Below are 12,336 nucleotides of genomic sequence, written 5' to 3'. Positions count from 1 at the left end.
GAGTCAACCTAGGGGGAGGCCCAGGATCGGTTCAGATATTCATCACCGATGTTAGCCGTGTACAGGAATCGAACTCGGGTCGTCGCCGCATTTTCAGCACCACAGCGTAACCGCTGCACACAAAGACAAAGATCCCCCGCATAGCCTTTCAACAGACTTTTGGGGCAAGTGCTGTTAGCGAGAAAATATGAAGACCGGAAAGGTACACGAGGGAGTGGGTGGCCAGCACCTCGCGCGACCGCCTTTGCCTCCCCAGTGGCGATGTCTACACACAGCACCAGGTACTCATGTGAGGCTGAGTCGACCTAGAGGAGCCCCAGGACCGGTTCAGATAATCATCAGTGGTGGTGTTGGCCGTGAGCGGGAATTGAACACGGTGCGCGGCGCGCTGACCGCTACACTACCGCACCCCAACTGCACCGCTGCGCACGCACACACGCACGCACACACACGCACGCACACAGCAACAACAACCGCCATTCGCCACTAAGTGGCGGTGACGTCACCACGACGCTTGTGCCAGGCCATGTGCACCTTGAGGCCACGTGAAGTGTCGAACGCCCGCTGGCAGGAGGTCACGGGGCAGACCCAGTTGCCACGGGTCGACTGACCGAGATGACGCACACACACGCACACACACACACGTACACACACAGACACACGCAGACACACACGCACGCGCACTCACATACGGTACACACGTCGGAGAGGGTTCAACAACGCGGAGATGGAGCGAGCAAATCGACTCGGTTGTGCAAGGCGCTGCGATGCATTGTGGCATCACAGGGCCAAGAGGGATGGCCACGGAGGGGATGAGGATCTAAGGATTTGCATTTATAGGAGGTACTTACTTACATTCCTCAGCATCTCAAAGCGCCATACATCTCATCCCGACCATCCCATTAACCCGTGGGAGTCTAACCTCGCCCCCCTCCCGACTCCATGTGACAGCTGTCCCGAACGTGAGACAAGGTGTGTGTATCACCACTGGCGGCCTGCCAGAGCCTGATGATGATGGTAATAGACTCAGCTTATGAGAACGTTGAAACATGTCTACGATGGGAGGGAATAATGTTCATATCGGTGTCTGCGTGTGTGTGTGTGCGTGTGTTCACGGCCAACACCAGTGACGATTATCTGAACCGGTCATGGGCCTCCCCTAGGTCGACTCAGCCTCAAATGAGTACTCTGGTGCGGTGTGTAAACATCGCCACTGGGAAGACAAAGGCGGCCGGGCGTGGTGTTGGCCACCCACCCCCTCGTGTGCCGTGCCGGCCTTCGTAGGTGCTGCTCGCTACTAACAGCACTTGCCCCAACAGTCTGTTAAGGCTTCTCGGGGGGTCTTTGTCTTGTAGGTAGGTGAGTGGGTTGTTAGGACCTGCAGAGTGGTGGTTGATGAGAGTGTGGATGAGATGAGACAGAGAGTCTCGTAGACTGAGTCACTTAGACGTATATGGGACTCATAGATTAACATCGGACCTATGCAAATTTTTATCGGATCCATAGAATAACTAACATAGGATTCATCGATTAACACATGACCCATAGATTGACATCGGCCCATAGACTGACAGGACCCAAAAGACAAACGTGGCTTTCATCCCAGTTAATCCATTTACAGATACCCCATTAAGATAATGGGGGGGAGGGAATTGTCGATAAAACGACATGATTCCTCAAAAACCTCTAAACGTCTCTCATCATCATCATCATTCAGACAACTCATTCAGTCGGACGCCCGCTCTCTTCTCCAGCACAATGTGTGAGCCGTCGCGTTCGCGCGACTCAATCAGCCGTCGAGACGAACATAAGAGGTGGCTCGTAGGGGGGAGGGTTAGGGCACGGGGCGGCAGACGTTAGAGAATTATATATTATCAGCGGAGTATCTATAAATGGATCAGCTTGTACACGCGCGCGCATCGATAGCGTTGCACCTTATCGCAAGCGCGTTCAAGCCATCAACGCAAAGTGCTTTCACCCGAGATAACCCTTGATTTCCCACGCCGTGGCTCCAACCATTGCCCCCACACGCCCGCCCGCCCGCCCATGTTCATGTTCCCAACCCGTTCACTGCTCCCCACAGAGCGGCGCGCGTGTGATCCACGCCGTGTCAATTAAATTGATCGCTGCAATTTTGTAACCGCCCGACCGCCGCCGCCCGCCCCCCCACGCCCCCCTCTAATCGAATCAAAATCGCGGCTGCGTGTGGCTGGACGCGTGACGCCACGGCAGACCGAGGCGGCGCACTCGGCTCGATGGAAGCGTGCGAAGACAAAGATCAACCCCGTGTGGCTCTCAGCGACTGTTGGGGACAAGTGCCCCAGTGAAGGCACGCACGGGGCGCGACGGCGGTGGGGTGTGGTGGTCAGCACCACGCCCGACCGCCTCATTTGAGGCTGAGTCGACCTGGTGGAGGCCCAGGACTCGCATGGCCAGCTGCTGAGTTACCCTTCTTACGCGCATGGGGGCAGCTGCCGCTGGGGGTGCCCATTGAATGTTTGAGATGAGATGGCGCCGCGGTTGCTAAGAGATGTGAACTCCCTCGCCTGGTCTACAGGAGGTCGTAGGTTTCATCCAGACCCTGACGCCTGCTGCTGTATATCTGGAGTTTGCGGTGTTTCTCTCTCTCATCATCATCACGGTGGCTTGGAGATGTTAACTACCTCGCCTGATATACAGGAGGTCGTGGGTTTCATCCAGACCCTGACGCCTGCTGCTGTATATTTGGAGTTTGCGGTGTCTCTCTCCCCGTGGTCCCGTGGGTTTTTCTCCGGGTCCTCCGGTTTTTCCCTCCACGTTTCGATTCAACATCACGCGTTTATAGTATCCGGCTGCTGTGAATTTCCACGTGATGAGCCAACTTCGTTGAGCTATCATTTGTGATAACCAGGTCACTTCTGAAAAAGAGCTGTACAACTCAGTGGAACTTATCTGGCAAAATAAAATAAAAAGTTGTAGTTTAGTTCAGAGATGCTATGGTAGGCGCTTTCAGTTGATGAAGTCATAATCAAGCGCCCTATGAATTCAAACATTACTTCATGGGATCTCCATTGCCAGTACCAAAATATAATAATAGGTTTCTCCCCTTGTTTCTGGCAACAAAACAGCTGTGTTAAGATGTTAAAACACCCAACTGAAACATTTTACAAGGAATCATGTCTGCATTAACCACAATACTTGTGGTCAGAATGTAAACAAAAAAATACTCTGAATGTATGCATTGTCCTGGAAACTGATTGGTCCACACCAGAGACGGCTTTTTTTTAGCCTCGTCTCAAACGGTGTTAAACCAGAGGACGCCAAAAGGCGTACAGCATCTTAACACCTGTTTTATTGCCAGAAAAAAGGGTAGAAACCTATTATCAAACATTACTATTATAATAACAACCAATTATCGCTCATCGAGTAGTAGCGCTGCTACTTGCAGGATATTCAAAATTAAACACCGGCTGATCAGTCGTAATAATTTGCGTCTGATTGTATTCACCCATGGAGTCTAAATAATGACTCTCAGCGCCGCTAATTGCTCATGCAGCCGCTGCCGGCCGTCAGAGGCAACATTCTCAGTGCTTCTTAATTGTATTTTACTCGTGACATTTAATCCTTAATGGCTGGCCAAAAATAAATGCTTAATTAGTTAATTCCCGGAAAGACCCAACCCAGTACTACTCCCTCCACCTCCTCCTTCTCCCTCCTCCTTCATCATCCTCCCTCTTCCTCCCGCTCCATCATCCTCCTCTTCCCACCTGCTCCCTCCTTCTCCATTTTTTTTTACGATCAGTGGAAACAAGAAGATGCTCTGTGTATTCGGCACTTTGTTTCGTTCATCATTTCGTATTTTGTTTTTTTTTTAAACGGGGCTTTATGTAACCCTCGCTCGCTCGCTCTCTCTCGCTCACTCTCTCGCTCGCTCGCTCTCTCACTCGCTCGCTCTCTCTCACGTTCTGTCGCTCATTCTCTCGCTCACTCTCTCGTTCTGTACGTAGCCCCCCTCGCAGTCCGACGGCATCCGACGGGTAGCTCATAACAGCATGCAGAGCTCCCCTCCATCATCCCTCCTTCCTCATCCCTCCTCCTCCATCTTCCCTCCTTTTGTTTACGATCAGTGGAAGTAAGAAGATGATCGGTGTAGTCGGCACTTTGCTTCGTTCATCATTTCGTATTTTTTTATAATAACTTTGCTTTATGTAAACCCCCACCTCTCGGTCACTCTCTCGCTCACTCTCTCGGTCACTCTCTCGGTCACTCTCTCGCTCACTCTCTCGGTCACTCTCTCGGTCACTCTCTCGGTCACTCTCTCTCTCTCGCTCACTCTCTCGGTCACTCTCTCTCTCTCGCTCACTCTCTCGGTCACTCTCTCGGTCACTCTCTCGCTCACTCTCTCGGTCACTCTCTCTCTCTCGGTCACACTCTCGGTCACTCTCTCGCTCACTCTCTCGGTCAATCTCTCGCTCACTCTCTCGCTCACTCTCTCGGTCACTCTCTCGCTCACTCTCTCGCCCACTCTCTCGCCCACTCTCTCGGTCACTCTCTCGCCCACTCTCTCGCCCACTCTCTCGGTCACTCTCTCGCTCACTCTCTCGGTCACTCTCTCGCTCACTCTCTCGCCCACTCTCTCGCCCACTCTCTCGCTCACTCTCTCGGTCACTCTCTCGGTCACTCTCTCGGTCACTCTCTCGCCCACTCTCTCGCCCACTCTCTCGGTCACTCTCTCGCTCACTCTCTCGCCCACTCTCTCGCCCACTCTCTCGGTCACTCTCTCGCTCACTCTCTCGGTCACTCTCTCGGTCACTCTCTCGTTCTGCACGCAGCCCTTCTCGCAGTCCAACGGCCTCCGACGGGTAGCCATCTTCCCTCCTGCCTCATCCCATCTCCATCCTTCCTCCTCCTCTTCCCTCTAGCTCCCTCCTCCTCCCTCTCTTCCTGCCCCCTCCTCCTACCCGATACTTTACCCCCCCTCACCGCCTCCCCTTCCCCCAAAAGAGCCCCCCGGGCATCGCCATCATCGCACAAACCACACTGCACGTGCGATTCTGGCAAACGGCTGCAATGTGCTTATGCAGACTACAGTATCTAGAAGATGCACACTTTTGCTTTTCATACCTCGCATAGGCGGGCGGGGTTAAATTTTGAATTTTAAGTACGTTGAGTGAATGGAAAAATCATGCCCACTCACATTCATTAGGTCCGGGGTTTTTTTTTACATTTTAATTACAGGGGGAAGGGAGGGGAGGGGAAATATGAAAATATAAATAATGATCCCCATATGCGTACTGGATGTTGACTGTGCAACCATTGTTGAACCTGGCAGAAGGGAACGTCGAGATTGCGAGGTGTGGTAGACTTTCTCCCAACCTGGTGGACTTTCTCCCAACCTGGTGGACTTTCTCCCAACCTTGTTCGCTCCGAGTGAACGTGCGGACCGCACGTTTCTTATAACCCCGTGCAAGGACTGCTTGTCAACCACCACGCTCACCCCTCTCGCTCAACCAGCCACTCGTCCACTCAGCCACCACACTGCAGGGCGTAACACTTCGACGCATCGATTCCTCCCACCGGGTTGAGGGACTCGGTCGATGAGGCTGACTCGTGTCAACGCTGTTCAGCCACCACCGTCATCTCAGCTCACAATAACTCACCCGCCCACTCGCACAAAGACAACGGGGTCCCCCCGTGTAGCCTGAACTGTGCTGCTAGCGAGCAGCACAGAAGACACGCCAGGGGCATGGGTAGACAGCACCACGCCCGACCGCCTTTGTCTCTCTAGTCGCAATGTGTTTTACACATCGCACTCCACTGAGGCTGAGTCGACTTAGGGGAGGCCCAGGACCGGTTCGGGTAATCGTCACTGCCGTCAGTGACCGTGAGCGGGAATCGAACTCGGGTTTTCGGGGTTCGTAGCGTGGCGCGCTAACCGCTGCACCACCACTCCCCAACAAACACCAGGACACAGACACGCGCGCGCGCACGCATCGACATAATGTGCGCATTCATCTCGCGCAAGATTCGAGTTTCTCTCTTAATTGTCAGAGGCTCGCCATTGCCATGAATTCTGAGCCTTTTCCCCTGAAGGGACACACATTGGAGGAGGTGGAGGAGGAGGTGGAGGAGGAGGAGGAGGTGGAGGAGGAGGAGATGGAGGAGGAGGAGGAGGAGGTGGAGGAGGAGGAGGTGGAGGAGGAGGAGGGAGGTTATAGAAGGTTAGGGGTTGGGCTGCACTGAAAACTCCAAACCGTGGACCATGACACTTTGCACTGCAACCTCGTGCCAAGCTAGGTGCATGTAATTTGCGCGTGTGTGTATGTGTATTGGGCCAGGTGGGGAGCGGTAGTGTGGCGATTAGCGCACTGCGCCACGAATCTGGCTACCCCAGTTCGATTCCCGCTCACGGCCGACATAAGTGACGATTATGTGAACCGGTCCTGGAACTCCCCTTGGTCGACTCAGCCTCAAATGAGTACCTGGTGCGGTGTGTAGTAAACATCGCCACCCGGGAGGCAAAGGCGGCCGGGCGTGATGCTGGCCACGCATCCTTCCTCGCGTGCCGTGTCAGCCTTCATAGGTGCTACTCGCCAAAGGCACTTGCGCCAGCAATTCTGTTAAGGCTACACGGGGCCATCTTTGCCTTTGTGTTTTTTTGTTAACATCATCTACGCTCTGAGGCCACCCGCCTGTGTTGGCATTCCCGGCTAACGTCAGTGGCGAGTGATATCGCTGAACCGGTCCATGGCGGGTGCCTCCGGCCCCATCCATTCACCGAAATCGCCGTGGCCTGAGTGGTGAAGTATGGTCAGACAACTGTTTGCGACCAAAACGGCCATGGGGAGGACGATAACACTGGTCAACAAAAAAAATTCTGCCCTGGACTTTTGCAGCTGTTTTAGACTAATTTCAGGGTGCTGATTCCAAATCTGATCTCAGATTTGCTCTATCACATCTCATTTTATGCTATCGGCATACCCCATTTTCATTGATTTTACCCGAAATTAACTCTGTCACTTATGATTGCAAGTTGTTGCGAGTCAGTGACTGATTTAGTGTTAAAATATGGTTCTGTATTTTTAGGATAGTGTGTTTGTAATATCATTTATGTAGATATCCACATTTATTTAATATTTTTCTTCTGCAGTTTTTATGGAAAATGCAATATTTGATATCTCAAAAACCTGATGTGATAGACAAAAACTGATGCCAGATTTGGAATCAGCACCCCAACATTACCTTAAACCCGTTGGAATACCTTATGCCAGAAAAAGTGTGTTGACCAGTGTTATCCAAGCAGTGCGATTGACAAAGCACCGCACATTGTTTTGATGATGATCATGATTATCATCATTGTTAAGCGGTGTTTACAACAAAAAATGCAATACATATGATCCCACCACCACCATCATCATCATCACGATCACGTGGGCAATGTCGCCCGCGGGTGGTGTGCACGGCACATGTTGTCATTTGTGGCCACTTGCTTCCTGCGTCTCGTGCCAGCATTCGCAAGTCGTGGCCGCATCTTTCTGGCACACCAATCTCGTGTGACGACATCAACGTCGCCAATGCCATTCTCTGTTGAGTCTTCCTCTCGTTCCAGTTCCTTCCGTATTGCCGGAACAACAACACGTTTAATTTTCCTGTTGTTGTCTATCCTACACGTGTGTCCAATATATGACCCCCCCAACAGCGAGCGTGTTTACATTCAGTAACAGATGATTGATTTAGGACGCTTACAAACAATGTTGACACTCATATGGGACTATCGTTTTTAATGGGGAAAAAACGGATGATAATAATAACAACACTGTAACATGATAACAAATGTATGTCAATAGCTTAAACAAGTCACTTGTTCGCCATCATTGTCAACGCGTGCCTGGAATCCTCTCCAGGTGGTCTCCAGAGCCCGGGGGCGCATTGTTCGTGGTTATTGTTGCAAATTCTCAGAAGTGTGAACATGTTTTGTGCGCATATAAAATACACAGTATATTCTAAAAACAAAACCCACACATTTTTCGATTTAAAGCTTTCGTGACTGCAGGGATTAATCTTCTTGGTTATTTCGGTAAAGTCACGTAGAAGGGAAGTAATAAAATAATAAAAATAAAACATAATAAAATAATTCTCACGACGTTTCGGCTGCTTGCGTTATGTTTTATTTTATTACTTCCCTTCTACGTGACTTTACCGAAAGAACCAAGAACATAAAACCCACACACACAGAGACACACACAAACATCTCCGTGTGTAGCCATGAAGATAGCTGGCCCGGCAATGCTGTTCGCGAGCACCTAAAAATGCCGGCACAGGATCACGTTCGGGCCGCCTTTGTCTCCCCAGCGCCTATGTTTTACACATTGGAGCGGATACTTATTTGAGGCTGAGTCAACCTAGGGTGGGTGGGGGGAAGGAGGGTATGAGCGATACAGATATTCGCCACTGATGTTAGTCGTGGTCGCATATCGAACTCAGGTCGCTGGGTTGGTAGCAAGCGTGCAGTGCTAAATGCTCCCCACGCAAAAGAAAAAGATCCCCCGTATAGCCGTTAGCAGAGTGTTGGGGCAAGTGCTGTTAGCGAGTAGCAGCACCTATGAAGGCCGGAACGGCTCACGAGGGGGTGGGTGGCCAACACCACGTCCGGCCGCCTTTGTCTCCCTAGGGGCGATGTTTACACACCGCACCAGGTTCTCATTTGAGGCTGAATCGACATAGCGGAGGCCCAAGACCGGTTCAGATAATCAACAACCGCCATTCGCCACTAAATGGCGGTGACGTCACCACGACGCTTGTGCCAGGCCATGTGCACCTTGAGGCCACGTGAAGTGTCGAACGCCCGCTGGCAGGAGGTCACGGGGCAGACCCAGGTGCCACGGGTCAACTGACTGAGATGACCGAGATGACTGGCTGATGCACCACCTTGTGCCCCCTACTGTGCCAACTTGCTGTGCTTTAGTCACCCGGCGCTCCGCTCATTGTTGTGAGACACACATACACACACACACTCAGATCGGTGGAATTTACTCTAATCATCGTATTATAGTGTTCACAAAAAACCCCACCAATTGTATCAGTATTTAGTTCACCTGTGTTCTTGTACGAGCAGGTAAATACTTACCTTTAAACTATAGTGTTACAAATATATATATACTGTATAAACATAGCAGTGGCACACTGTGAATCGCGTTGAAATCGAACACAGCTGCGCGTATGTCGTATACCTTTTCCATGTATGGTGTCACGTGTGTGCACATGTATTTGTCCTTTCGTTTTGTAAAGGTAACGACTTGATCGTACGAAGTTTTATCATCATTATGCATATTATTAGAGAGATATATATATAGAAACAAAATGTTATACATTCGATATTTATTAACTTATTAGTTTGACTTAGGGGATTAAGGATAACGCCCCATCACCACCACGCAGGGGCAGCCTCGTCCAGAGAGAAGTTCAGTGAAAAGGGGCGCCGAATTCTAGGGGGGTAAAAAATAAAGCAAATAAAAAAAACTACAACGTCATTATTTCAAGTCCCCGTTGCGCGTACAAAGGGAATCTGAATTAAAATGTATTTCTCAACACGTCTGAGAATGTATTGGTTGGACAGACGGACGAGCAATCCGAATAATTATACCTCTGGTTTAAAAAAAGATATAAACCACCATTGGAACCTCATTTGCCAGTAAAAAATATGATAATTGTTTTTTTACCCTTCTATCTGGCAACAAAACTGACACCTTTTTTGTGCACCTTTTGGCGTCATCTGGTCCAACACCATGTGAGACTAGGCTCTAAGGAAAGCTGTCTCGGGTGTGGACCAATCAACTTCAAGGACAGTGCTTACATTATCAGAGTCATGTTTTTTTTGCATTATGACTGCAGGTATTGTGATCTATGCAAACATGACTCCTTGTAAAAAAAGGTGTCAGTTTTGTTGCCAGATAGAAGGGTAAAAAAACAATTATCAAGATATAAACCTTTTTTAAAAAAACATTAAACGGAAAATAGGGGACCAAATGTTTCCCAGTTTACCAAGAACCTCAGCCGAGATTTTTGAGCCCTTGGGGTTTGGGGATTGGGGGTCGCCCTGGTCCTCCTTCGCCAGTTGCTGGCAGCTCGTCCCGAGCCTGGCACCACACTATGGCTGTGTGCGGCGTGCGAGATAATAGACACGTGTGTGTGTGTGAGGTCGCGGTTGTGTCATGCGCACCATGTATGATGATACTACCAACAGCAACAGCCGCCATTCGCCGCTAAGTGTCGGTGACGCCACGGGCGGCGCTTGTGCCAGGCTAGGTGCACTCCGAGGCCGTCATGTGACGTGCGTGAGAGGCTCGCTGCTGGCACGAGGAGGTCACGGGACAGACCCAGGTGCCGTGCGTGAGTTGACTGACTGGGATGACTGGGCAGACGCACTACCTGTGCCTCCCCCCCCCTACGTAACACGCGCACGTCCCAATGTCAAAATGATGTCGAGTGGATATCCAACCGACGACGCCAACCGTAATAATGAGAATATGTTATTGTCACCATGGCGATAACAGCACACATCTGTTCCCTTTGTGTGCGTGCACGTGTGGACGGAGAAGTAGAAAATGCGATCATAATTACGCGATACACACACAATCGGCGTGTTGATTGCTCTAGGTGCGGTTGTGCGTAGGGTAAAAAATTAACCCGTAAAAACAAAGTTTTTCACTATAAATACTTTATATGCGTGGCGGCTAGAGTCCTCTCGTCCTCTGGCTTGAGATGGCTGCCACCTATGGGTCAGATGATTGCCTACCACCATTAAGCAATTGGTAATTAAATATAATTTATTTTTTCCTAAAAAGTGTAAAATTTTGGGGAAAAAATTTCAAGAACATTAATTGTCACGCACGACGAGTCTGTGTGGAAAATGTCAGCTCGATTTGGATCACGGGAAGTGGGTTAAAAAACGACCGAAAGATTTGCACGGTCCTAAGCAAGCAAGCAAGCGAACCTAATATAAAGGATTTAAAAAGAACATACTCCCCGCATTTACACTCGCACGAATCTCCCTGCATCCCTCTCCTCTCCCTCCTCTCTCTCTCTCCCTTCACCCAAAAGTGGTTTCTGAACATCTATGCGCGAGCCACCAATCCCTCGCTATCCCCCCCCCCCCCCACAGTCGCTGGATCACAGGCAGCTACGCTCTGCTAAACAAAACAAACAACAAAATCCACACGATGGTGATAAACCACTTCGGCGAGGTCGCTTCGTAAAACAAAAATTGCATAGCTCAGTGGGACCGTAACTGTTCAAATATAAAGGTTTCATTTCGATTTAAAGCTTTCGTGACTGCAGGGATTCATCTTCTTGGTTATTTCGGTAAAGTCACGTAGAATGGAAATAATAAAATAATTAAAATAAACATTATTATTTTATTATGTTTTATTTGTATTATTTTATTACTATAATTATTTTATTATGTTTTCTTTTTATTATTTTATTATTTCCATTCTACGTGACTTATTTTATTATGTTTTATTTTTATTATTTTATTATTTCCATTCTACGTGACTTTACCGAAAGAACCAAGAAGATAAAAGTTTCAGTTTAGCTACGTGGACGGTGTATAGCCACCACCACATATTGAGTTGTAATATCGTTGTCACGATTGTTACTCGGATTACTCTGTCTTTCCAGGCTGCGCGCGCGCGCGTCTCTTCTGCCTCGGTGGGAATTCTTCTCATGATTTACAGAGATAATTACATACGCGTGATCTCAGTGCTCGGTGAGGAATCGAGGCTGGGGGGGGGGGGGTAGGGAGGGAGGGGGGGTAATCGTGTAATTCAGCAGAAGTTTGTCGATGATGAATTCGTTTCATGGTGGGTTAGGGACGTGGTACAATGATTGTGTTTTCAATTAAATAGCATTTCGTTCGTTTGGTGATTTCCTGTTTGTGTTCTCTGCGTGTGTGTGTGAGATCTCTGCGTGTTTGACCTCTGTGGCACGCATTGAACGCGGGCAGCCCCAACACTAAACTAAAATTATACTTTTCGATTGAAAGCTTTCGTGACTGCAGGGATTCATCTTCTTGGTTCTTTCGGTAAAGTCACGTAGAATGGAAATAATAAAATAATAAAAATAAAACATAATAAAATAATTCTCACGACGTTTCGGCCACAACGCAAGCAGCCGTCCTCAGGTGAAGAACAGGTCTGTCAGAAAGACGCTGAAGAACCAAGAAGATAAAATTATACTTTTTTATTTTACCAGGTAAGACCAACTGAGCTATACAGCTCATCTTCAGAATCCACCTGGCCACAAACGATAGTTCAACGCAGTGGCTCATCACGTGGAATGACTTTATAAACGCGTGAT

This window comes from Lethenteron reissneri, chromosome 8, assembly GCF_015708825.2.
Source record: "Lethenteron reissneri isolate LAM-NWPU_2019-01 chromosome 8, ASM1570882v1, whole genome shotgun sequence".
NCBI lineage: Eukaryota > Metazoa > Chordata > Hyperoartia > Petromyzontiformes > Petromyzontidae > Lethenteron > Lethenteron reissneri.
Note: the sequence above shows the minus strand (reverse complement) of the source record.